Source organism: Hyalella azteca, unplaced genomic scaffold (genome assembly GCF_000764305.2).
Source record: "Hyalella azteca isolate HAZT.00-mixed unplaced genomic scaffold, Hazt_2.0.2 contig16868, whole genome shotgun sequence".
NCBI lineage: Eukaryota > Metazoa > Arthropoda > Malacostraca > Amphipoda > Hyalellidae > Hyalella > Hyalella azteca.
Window position 1 is genome coordinate 5143 of NW_025946675.1, and position 12884 is coordinate 18026.

The window sequence follows — 12884 nt, forward strand, 5'->3', positions numbered from 1 at the left end:
TCATTTCAGTGCTTACAACTGAAATTAACTACGTATATATTAGCAAGAAAACTGGCAGTAAAATTTATCTTAATTATTTGTGAGAATGTTCCTGTGAAAAAAGTAAATTTTTTGGTTGTTTTCTTTGCTCTTAAATTCGCGATAAACTTGGTACCTATGGCTATTGGTTTTTGATATACGTAGTATTAGTCTTTTCTCTCACTGATGATAAATATCTAGGAATTCACAATTTTAATAGCTCTTATCATAAAATGGTTAGTGATGCAAAAATTTCGCCTCAATTATTAGTTATTTTTATACTCCATTTGAGTGTATGGTTATGACAGAGTAGCTGTAATTCATTTAGTGCTCATATTCTCTATTCAAAGAATTTTCTGATTTCTTGAGTTGATAAATTTCTAGGATGGTTAATCCATCCAAATTTTGTCTGGTCTTAGCGCGCAAATTCGGTGGCGAGTTGACCTATGTTTCGTAGCAGGTTCAGGGCATTGTTTGATTTTTTAAGTTGATAAATTTGAATGTGGGTTAACCCATCCAAAATTTTGTCTGGTCTTTACAAGTAAGTGAAGTTGGTGGTGAATTTACCTGTGGTTCATGGCAGGCGTGGTGATCAGCATGCGGGCTGTGCTGCCAAGCGTGAGTGGCAGCGTGAGTGGCAGCGTGAGTGGCAGCGTGAGTGGCAGCGTGAGTGGCAGCGAGCTTCTGTCGCCACAAGATTGATCAACAGTGCCATTGATCAATCATCAAAACAACAATCAACAATCAACAGCATTGATCTCTTGCTTGTTTTGATTGCTTGTATCTGTCACTTGTAGCAATCCTAATGCATGTAAGTCTGTGCCAATCATCATGCATTATCCATATTGATCGTAATGCACATATATCTTGGCCTATCATCATGCATTGCTATATTGATTGTAAATTGCAATTTATGGAGACACCTGCTACAGTGTCCTCAATATATGTTGTGCCAAACTTTACAGTCTTTATCAATGTATGAGCTTTAATAATATAGCTATAAGATAATTTATACATTTTTATTTCAAATTGAGAAGTTGTTTATTTATATAAGTTGATTAAATACTCTTTTTTTTCAGAATTGTAATGGATAGGAGTTTGACAACAATATCTGGGGGTGTGGGCGTCCTAATTTAATCAAACTACCAGGCTACATTACATTCGAATGCCACGTAACTTAAAGTATATTTTTTCAATTGAAATCGTTGTAAACCACTGGAATATTTAAGTTGGCCACGAAATATCTTAAATTTAAGCTCTAAGTACCTTATTGCGAAACCCAATTCACTCAATTAATACTTGCAATAATTTACCATTAATGTTCTAATTATGATGGCTCTTATGGCCAGGACAGCATTGTCTGGCAGGCTTTGGCTCACAAGTCTGCATCCAAGTTATCATCTTCTGCTCTTTTCTGGGGTTCTGTTGATTTTGTCATCATTGCTGTACTCATGACTGGTCTGTAAGTTTTATGTACATTATTAAATATTATAGATACAATTAAGTGGTTGTGTTAACTCTAATGAAAGGAAATAGTTGCATCCACTTTTTATCATTGTGATTGTAAGCTAAAATTCANTTTTTTATCTGGATAATTTGGCTTTTTTTGCAGTAATTTTATGTATTAAGCATGGAAATATGGTTTCAGTGAGATAGAGAGCGGACGAATGTTAGCGTTCAGAGGAAGGTAAACTGCTGGATGGATCCTGATGCCAGGAAGAAAATGATGAACATGGTTAATAGGTATTTGGATATATATTAAAAGTTGTTGGATATTATTAATATATTGTTGTTGGATATATATTTGTATATTAACTGTTGTTATTCATACACAAAGCTGCTTTTGGAGGTTAACCAGCTGTAATATACTAATCCGCTGCCAGGAAATAATCCACTAATATAAACTCAAAATACAGTGGAGCAGAAGGATATTATATATATAGAAACTATAGAAACTCCATAGCGCCAAGGTGAGTTTCTACTGGTGGTGTTGTGCGACTGGCTGCGGTGTCTGCATGCTGAGTCTGCTACATCATGTCTGGCGCTATGGACACTCATGGTTCCTCCTGCCTGTGCACTTAATTTATTTCAAAATATTTCACAAATATTTCACAAAAGCAACCTAATCGTAATTTATCGTATGTATTTATATCGTAAAGCATCTGTTGATTGCACTTCATGTTTTCATCATACCCATTGCTTTTACTTGAAATGTAAGTCCTAGTTTTTCATATATGTGTGATGCTTACGTATTTCATTGAAATTATTTTTTATTCATATAGCTATACGTATGACAAACAATATGGCTGTATACTCATAGAACTATAGCTGTATAGGTACTCATGTCATATGCTGTATAGCTATACATATGACAAGTATAGCTATATACTCATAGGAGTAGAGCTGTATACTTCTATGTATACCTGTACTATATATGTCCAGGCTCCCCTCAGGCGCTGAAGAAGAGCTGGTCCAGGCTCCATTCGGCAAAATTTCTTTGAAAAAATGTTTGCCATTGACTGCTTTTTTATCTGGATAATTTGGCTTTTTTTGCAGTAATTTTATGTATTAAGCATGAAAATATGGTTTCAGTGAGCTGGAGAGCATTGCCAAGGTGAGTTTCTACTGGTGGTGTTGTGCGGCTGGCTGCGGCGTCTGCATGCTGAGTCTGCTACATCATGTCTGGCGCTATGGACACTCATGGTTCCTCCTGCCTGTGCCTCTTGTTCATGAGAAACAAAAGCAACTTAATTTATTTCAAAATATTTCACAAATATTTCACAAAAGCAACCTAATCGTAATTTATCATATGTATTTATATCATAAAGCATCTGTTGGTTGCACTTCATGTTTTCATCGTACCCATTGCTTTTACTTGAAATGTAAGTCCTAGTTTTTCATATATGCATGAAGCTTATGTATTTCATTGAAATTATTTTTTATTCGTATAGCTATACGTATGACAAGTATAGCTGTATACTCATAGAAGTATAGCTGTATTCTCGTGTCATACGCTGTATAGCTATATGTATGACAAGTATAGCTGTCTACTTCTATGTATACTATATATGTCCAGGCTTCTATGTATACTATATATTTTCAGGCTCCCCTCAGGCGCTGAAGAAGGGCTGGTTCAGGCTCCCCTCAGGCACTGAAGAAGAGCTGGTCCAGGCTCCCCTCAGGCGCTGAAGAAGAGCTGGTCCAGGCTCCCCTCAGGCGCTGAAGTTCCCCTCACAGAGACTGGAGATTCCCCTCACAGAGACTGGAGATTCCCCTCACAGAGACTGGAGATTCCCCTCACAGAGACTGGAGATTCCCCTCTCAGAGACTGGAGATTACCCTCACAGAGACTGGAGATTCCCCTCTCAGAGACTGGACCACGACGACCCCCTCGTGCTGCATGTCAACTAAGGTCTTCGTAGAAACTCATCAAAATCAAAGGTTTTCTCCCTTTTTAAACCTTTTTTTTAAAGGTCTATTTTTGAAAAAAAAATCGTCATCAAAAATCGTTCCTCTCATCAAAATCATAGGTTTTCTCTCACATGTTTACTACATATTTCCTATCAATTAAACTGTCTTAACTTCCTTCGTATAAGTCATAATGAATTGTTATTTCATACGGTATTTTTAAGAGACATGTTGTAACATGCGGACGTTGTGACATGCGGACAACGGTTCAGTAAGGCTGGACTTCGGCCACGATGTTCCCTAGCAGGAGGCTGTCATGGAGCCCCTGGTTCATGGTCTTAAGAGCTTGAGCTTCCATAAAAAATGTGTAGCTTTATATTTCTGGTTGTGTGACTGTATACTCAGAAGTATAGCTGTATACTCATGTCATACGCTGTATAGCTACACGTATGATAGTATAGCTGTATACTCGTGTCATACGCTGTATAGCTACACGTATGATAGTATAGCTGTATACTCATGTCATACGCTGTATAGCTACACGTATGACAAGCTGTATACTCGTGTCATACGCTGTATAGCTACATGCATGACAAGTATAGCTGTATACTCGTGTCATACGCTGTATAGCTACACGTATGATAGTTTAGCTGTATACTCATGGAAGTATAGCTGTACATGTAAGAGAACTTACTTCGTAGCTATCTAACACAATTACAATGGAATCCCGAGAATTTTTTCAAGTGTTAGTAGATGGGACATTCGTGAATTAATAGGGGCTAAAATTTTCTTATATATCGAAATGTACACACAATTCTTGCCTTAACAATGCTTCAATGTGTGTGTATGTTGTTCAATTCATATTATAATGTATATTATTTATAACAATTTCATTCGTGAGCGTATATCAACTAATAGCCTGAACTATATTTGCGTCAGTTTTAGAAGACTTCCTCAAACTCTAGTGCCAGACTTGTCTTACTTAACTTAAGTTCTGTGATTAATATTAATATTATATATGTTATAATATATATTATTATATATCAATATATTAATATTATTATATTAATATGATTAACTTTTCTGTGCCAAAGTAACGTAATTTCGTAGCAACGAAACAATAGTCAGATCATTTCTAGTTGCTACGTTGCAAATTATCTTTCATGTTTAGAAATTTTGAGACTATAGCTACGGCTTCAAAAAAAAAAAAGAGAAAAATTGAGTTTGGTTTATAGTTCAAAGAAATTGAGTTTGGTGATTTATAGTTCAAAGAAATTGAGTTTGGTAGACGTTGTAACATGCGGACGTTGTAACATGCGGACGTTGTAACATGCGGACGTTGTAAAAATTTTCTTAAATATCGAAATGTAAACCCAATTCTTGCCTTAACAATGCTTCAATGTGTGTGTTTATTGTTCAATTCATATTATAATGTATATCATTTATATATTATATACTATACTATATATACTATATATTATTATATATATTGTTCAATTCATATTATAATGTATATCATTTATAACAATTTCACTCGTGACATATTTCAACTAATAGCCTGAACTATAATTGCGTTAGTTTTACAAGACTTCCTCAAACTCTAGTGCCAGATTTGCAACTTAACTTGTCTTACTTAAGTTCTGTGATTAATATTAATATTATATATATTATAATATATATATTATCATATATCAATATATTAATATTATTATATTAATATGATTAACTTTTCTGTGCCCAAGTAACGTCATTTCGTAGCAACGAAACAATAGTCAGATGATTTCTAGTTGCTACGTTGCAAATTATCTTTCATGTTTAGAAATTTTGAGCCTATGGCTACGGCTTCAAAAAAAAGAGAAATTGAGTTTGGTGACTTATAGTTCAAAGAAATTGAGTTTGGTTTATAGTTCAAATCCGTCTCTCAGTATAACATGTCTCGAACGATTCATGTAATTTCGTTCAATTTTTCGTAGCTTCGTTTCAGTGAAGTTTTTTTTTCTTCTAATTCAACTAAAAATTAAGGCTGGTCTTCCGAGATATTACGTATCTGCCGTCCAAACTTTCATTGTATACCATATCTTATACCATATACCAGGTATACCATATCTTATACCATATACACGTACCATATACCAGGTATACCATATCTTAATAATGAATCGTCTCTGAGATCTGCACTATTCTCTGTCACTATTCTCTGTCACTATTCTCTGTCACTATCCATCTGCACTATTCTCTGTCACTATTCTCTGACTCGAGACCTGGCAATCTCTGTCTTAACCATATTAATTTGTGTTATTTTTTTGCCTCGGTAGAAATCTCTTAACAATAACGTGTTGCAGGGTTTACTTTAAGATGTAAATTTTTGCTACTTTAACTTTACTTTACTAAAACTTTAAGATATAAATTTTTTTTAGGTGGCACGAATGAATCTTATTTTCCATTATGTGTATCCTTTTTTTCTTTTCCATCTTTGTACCATTAAAATGTACAAAAACAAGATTGTTTCAAATGAATATGATATCTTTACTTAAAAAAAATCATGTACAAGTTTTGTGATTTTTAACTCGATTGACGCTGTCAACTTGCTGGTTCTTATCAAATGAAACTTAGCACTATCGCTACGTTTTAAATTTGAACATGAAACTATTTAAATGATGATTTAAGTGATTAGTTAACTTGCTTTTGTGTTTAGAAATTGTACTCTGAACTGTCACATTACTTTATTTGCGTTTAATTGAACGAAACTTCCGTGGTAACGTTTCTGAAAAATCGAATTTTTTCTGTGTTGGAAATAAAGGAGGGATATTTTTCAGCGTCGACCCTGCAATTTTTGTAATTTTATTCTTTCCATCTAATCAATCAACTTCAATCTAATCCATCTAATTAATCAACTTTCTTCAATCTAATCTAATCAATCGTCAGCTATGGAAAGATCGGGTTCCAAAGGCCGGGTCCCTTGTGAATCAAGTCACGAAAAATTCAAGAATCGGCAACAGGCCATGGGCCTATTTCTTCAGTGCCGACACTTCTATTATATTCTATGAACAAGAATCGGCAACAGGCCATGGGCCTATTTCTTCAGTGCCGACACTTCTATTCTATTCTATTCTATTCTATTCTATTCTATTCTATTCTATTCTATTCTATCTAATGAATTGACCTTCGTTCCTGCTTAGGTTCATACCGCCGCTGCTTGAATTTTCGGTTAATCACTTCCAAAAAAACATAAGTTTTTCAGTTAGGTCTTTTTTTATTCTCCAGGGCTCGCGTGTTCCGAGTTAAGTTATGTCGTAGATGTAGAGCTCGAGATGACATGCTGACGCACTTAATTAAATGAATATTTTTATTGAATAGAGTAGAGTATTTTAATTGTATTTTATTCACCTTGGAATTGACATGCCGAGTCTGATCACAGCAAATGTTACAGTGTCCTCTAAACGGTTAGCTTCTTTCTTGTTCTTATGTCGATGTTTCTTGAAGATGACATAGTGATGGTCATGGAGATAACATAACATAGTGATGTCGGCGCTGAAGTGTAGGCCTGATGTGGCCTGTCGCCGATTCTTTTCCTTTTCGTGCCTTGTTCACAGAAGATCTAAACTCGTGTCATTTGACCGGATCTTTTCATGACTGACGATAGTTTGAAGTAGCTACTAGACTTCCACCGGGTTCGATATTGAACATATATTTTTCCATAGCTTTATCTAGTCTGTTCTTGAACGCGTTCATACTTGGAGCGCCAACGATGTCATCGGGGAGGCTGTTCCACATGTCGGTGATTCGAAGCGAGAAGAAATTTTGTCGCGTGGAGAAGTTGCAGCGCAGTTTTTTTAGCTTATAGTTTATATAGATATATAGTTTATATATATAGATATGAAAGATCGTCATTGTTGGGCTGGTTGCTTGGCCCCGCTCCCTGAGTAGGCAAGTTAAATCTGAAAATAGGTAAAAATTATGCAGGTGCACATAACAGTTGAAAACAATTGTACAAAAACTTCAATATAAACGCGATTGAATGTGATAAATTGTTAATGCGATATTCACTGTAATTTCCTGCATACATTATCGCCCGAAAATATATAATTTGAATATATTCTATTGATAACACAGACATAATTAAGCGGTTTAGAAATTTGTACAACCGCCCCAAAGCCAATAGCCGCGATCAGGGAATACTTTAGTCTGAGATCGAAACTGTCATAGAAAATTCAACTTCATCTTCCTATGGATAACTGAAAAATAATTTATTAGCAAAAGTATATATCACGGGAACCTTTATTTGTTCAATTTCAGACTCTGCGTCCATCTTCGTAGTTGACGAATAAAGTAATGAATTTAATAGAGACGGAAGTTTGCGTAGAATTAACACGTTATTAAAGCAATAGGAAATTTGCGCGCTAGCATGAGCGTATTTACTTTTTCTTTATATACCCATAAAATTACTCATTTAGATTTTGCAGCATTTGAGCAAATTTTCATCATATAGCGAAATTTAATGTAAAATTCTATATTGTAAAAAATTATCTTCAACCAAATATCATTCAATAATCCTACAAAAAAGTAATTTGAGAATAAAATTGATTCCTATATTTTCCTGAACTATTCTTGTTGAGAACATCATCCGGTGACTGTGGCCCAGAGCAGTAGATAGCTAAACATTCAACGAATTCTGGAGCCTCTGAGAGGTGATAAGCGGTGATCAGGAATGCATGTAATAATAATAATAGCGGTGTCAGCGTTTATTAGGTCATAGGCCTGTCGCCGATTCTGAACATAATTACTGCCGCCCATGAACCATTAATAATTAATGGACAGGAATGTGAAGCGTAGCCGTTGTCGGTCTCTCAACATGCATTCATAATAACAGCTTAGCACCTCATAGAGGCTCCAAAATTTGACGAATTTTAGGTTAACTATAAGATGAACTCTGCTCTGGGCCACGCTGACCGAACAAAATTTTGAATTTAAAAACTTCAGGAAAATTCTAGAGAACTGTTTATTCTCAAATTATCCGTTTTATACATAATCAAACTTTATTGTATTGGAAACAATTTTTTTAAATTTGAAATTAAACATTAAATTTCGTTATATGATGCAAATTTTCTTGAATATTGTAAAGTCTACGCGATTAATTTTGAGGGTGACAAAAACAAAAAACAACAACCTTAGTGCAAGCACATAAAATGTTTTATTGCGGTAATAACGTGGTAATTCTCAGCAAACTTTCGTTTCTATTAAATTTATTTCTTTATTATATCATAAGTGAGCTACGGAATTTGGAAGGCGAGTCTAAAATTGAACAAATGGAGGTTGCCATGACACAATGTCTGCCAACTGAATTATTTTTTAGTTGCCTATAGGAATATGCAGTTGAACTTTCTAAGACAATTGCGAGCTCAGACTAAAGTATTCCCTGATCACGGTGTTTGGCATTAATAAATTATATTCAAATTAAATATTTGGGCGATAATGCCGAAAGAAATTACAGCGAATATTGCATTAACAATTTATCGTGTTTAATCGAGTTCACATTTTAAATTTTGTTCAACTGTTTTAAACTTATGTGCACCTGCACAATTTTTACCGATATAAAAAATTGAAATATTAGATAATATTTCAATTCTAATAATATTATTATTAAAATGTAAAATAATCAACAAGTATTATTCTACATTACTTTTCATGAACTATTCTTCTTCAGATGATGCCATATATTGAAAATATTGAAGAAATAGCACGCCGTACCATAGTTATGGCGAGTGGGTCGCCAGCAGTTATGATGCGCTATTGCAACATCGCGACTGAGAGCGACTCTGCCACAACACAACACCGTAGAAAAGAGACAAATTAAATTCAACGCATAGGAGATGAGATCAACTGTTAGAATAAATAGAATAGAAATGTCGGCACTGAAGAAATAGGACCATGGCTGTTTATTGAGAATGAAGACGAAACACATGCGTTGGAAAATGGGGGTTGATTTTTCATGCAATTTAGATTGTAGTAGACCAGAGACTGCCTATGATTCGTTAGCATTATAGTTTTGTTTGTTCGTTCAATGAGTCGAACGCTGATTTTTGGTGGAAACATTTGTTGGAATTATTTTCAGAGTAATTTTAGATTATTTTTTTATGTGGCTATATTTTTTGGGGAACTAAGCCCCCAGGAGATGTGCAGGAATTAAGCATAAGTTCAATTTCACCAACAACTCGTAACATCTTCAGTACAATAACAAACACATGAAGTAGTGTAATTATTCAGGACACATTGCAATAAATTTGACGGCATTGTGTTGGTAATACAAATAATAGTAATTTTGATTGCTAAACGTAATATTGTTTCTGTTTATATGCTAAGGAATTATTTTGGGGGGCTGAAATCTCTCTAGTTTGGCCTAATGACAGCGAGCGCTGCATGCCATCTTTACTGCCTTCTTTATTGAAAAATCTTTATTGAAAAAAATTACTGCCCTCATCAACCATTCATAATCCATGGACATGAATGACGAGTGGCATGCAGTAGTTTTTTTTATCACTTTACATGCATTCATATTGACCGCATAACACCTATTAGAGGTTCCAAAATTTTAGGATATCAACCATAGATTTTGAATGTAGTGAACTAAGATGTCAGGGACCACGGTTATCGCATGATATTTTGAACAAAATTACTTCATGAAAATGTAGGAATGTTTTATAATTCTCAAATTCTTTTTTTGTAGCATAATCGCACTATATTTCATTGTAAATATTTTTTTTATCATAGAATTTAACACCAAATTTCATCAAACGATCAAAATTCATTCACATACGATGAAATTCACTGGAATAATTTCATGGGTGATACAAACAAAGTGTAAAATGCCCAACTGAGCACATAACAAGTTATATTGCGTCAATAACGTATTAATTCTAAGCAAAATTCCGTCGCTATCGAATTTTATTCTATCTTATTTCATAAGTCAGCTACGGAGATGAAGGTTTAGTCTGAAATTGAAAAAAATGAAGGCTGCCCTGTCATATACTTACGTCAACTGAATTCATTATTAGTTATCCATGGAAATACGCAGTTAAATTTTTTATGATAGTTTCGAGCGTAGACTAGCGTATTCTCTGATCACGGCCATTGGCTCGCCAGCGGTTGTACGAAAATATAATTATATATAAACCGCTTAATTATTTCTGTGTTATCAAAAGAATATATTGTAATAAATATAATATATTATAAGCAATAGAATATATTCAAATTAAATATATAAATGTCATAAGAAATTATAGCGAATATCGCACTAACAATTTATCGTATTCAATCGCGTTATTTTAGATTTTGCGCAATGGCTTTAAACTGTTTTGTCCGCCAGCATGCATTCTAGGCATATGGTAAATTAAAACAGTGTGTCAGAAGGTATATGTACCACTAGTATACGTATATACCATGCACTATGTTCACCAAGATTTCTGTATTCAATGCCTAATATAACTTGTGAATGAATGTTGTTACATTCGAAACGTCGTTAATAAATTAAAATTACTTCCTTGAACCTGCATTTTTATCAACCAACGACATCTGAAAAAATGTTGTTCGATCCTGGAAATTTAAATCAATGAATTGCCTGGACATTTGCCCACGTGTTAAAACAAGCTTATTCTGCTATCTTATACCAACATAGCGTTTATTAGGCCGTACGTCTGTCGCCGATTATTAACATCCAGGAATAATTACAGCTTGTTGCGGTCTTGAACACACAACTCAATGCTCTAATTTTGCTTTGCTGAACCGTTCGGCCTCCTCGCCGATTCTGACCTGAAACACAGAGCTGGGATTGAACCCGCACCTCTGTGCTCCAATCCTGATACTCTGAACTTTGATCATCGGGTAAATAAATTTTATAAAATGGAACGCGTAAATTATGTTGCAGTTTACCTCGTCAAAAATATAACTGCAGGTAAATGCAAGCATGTCCCTAAAACCAACTGCTGCTTCTTGGAACTCAGTACTAGATTATATATAAATGGTAATGGAGAAGCAAATTCCATTCAATGTCGCTACAGGTCAGCTTAACCTCGAAATACATCACCGAAAAATAACAAATGAGGCTCATAGTGATAATTTTTAAATAGGCTGTTACACGTAAAAGTTTTCTTCACTTCGGTGCAGCCACTGAAAGCAAATAAAAAGTTTGATTTAAATTATAGCCAGCGACGAAGTCACGGGAGATGTGAATAGTGTAGTTATGCTTCGAATCAAGACAAAGTCGCACATGCTCAGTAGTGGCGGTATGGGCTCAACTTTAGCTCGTAGAGTGAAAAAGCAATATTTAAATTGCCGTATAGCATTTCTTCTGAATTATTGAGCCCCAAGTGATCAGTTGATTTACGGGGTGAAAAATCTTAATAAAATATAAATAATTCTACCGTAGTAATCGGCAGCATATTTGTTGCCCTGAATTACTAGGATTACCCTGAATTGTACTGGGATTGTTATTACATTTGCATTATAATGAATTTTATGTAAATGATATCCAGGGACATATATCATTTCCAGACGATTATATTTTTTATTTTATTAAATATTATTTATTTTATTAGTGGTATCCAAATCTCCCATTTTGCTTCCTCATGTTTACTGATTAGCGTCATTTTTTTGTTCGTTCGTTTAATGAGTCGAACACTGAAATCTACATAATAATATTTTTAACACACAAATTTAGCCAAAATACACATTATTTTAGCTCAAAATTTAAGAGAAAATAATGCCCTTTTAACATAAATTGATTATGTATTTTTAATTTTGATTTTAATATTTCCAAGGCTCTAATTGAGCCGAAACGCGCATTATTATTATTTATTATTATTATAATATTATTATGCATTATTATAGTTTAAAAATGTTTATGTCAGATTTAATCTATTAAACTCAGAATAAAGTATTTATTTAGACTAAGATATTCACGTGATCATTATCCAATTTCTTGTTCGTTCGGGACGTATGAATATGAAATAAATATTGATTGTTCATATTTATGTTTAAATAATATACGTTTTTAGTGGCCTGTTGTTTTAAATTCAGAGAAAAATATCCCGTATTGTCGTGAGTTTTTAATAGCTTTTATTTCGAGATCGGTTGGTAGTGCATATGGATATACATGAATAACGTTCTATATAGAGATATATATGTTATATAACTTTATATATATACAGGGTGAACCAGAATTGACTGACCCTTTTAATTTGTTAATAAATAAAAAACTAAGAACGTTATGAAGTTGAAACTTGTTTTATTTAAAAGAAGAACATTTTTATGGTAATATTGTATCCTAGTTTTTAGGATACAATAAATAACCAGGATACAATATTACATACAATATTTTAACTAATACATATTATTAATACATAATAAATATTTTAACTAATACAATAATAAAATATTGTAATAGGATACAATATTACCATAAA

General features: G+C 33.8%; 1 long non-coding RNA gene across 2 annotated transcripts; it reads left to right on the plus strand.

Moving 5' to 3' along the window:
• The first annotated feature begins 603 nt into the window (after nucleotides 1-603).
• On the plus strand, nucleotides 604-2499 carry LOC108675747. Of its 2 annotated transcripts, none has more exons than XR_001931128.2 (3): nucleotides 604-1480; nucleotides 1667-1761; nucleotides 2461-2499. It is a non-coding gene; the product is annotated as an uncharacterized LOC108675747 (long non-coding RNA). The 2 variants fall into 2 exon arrangements; XR_001931129.2 differs by having other exon boundaries at nucleotides 2472-2495.
• The last annotated feature ends 10385 nt before the right edge of the window (nucleotides 2500-12884 follow it).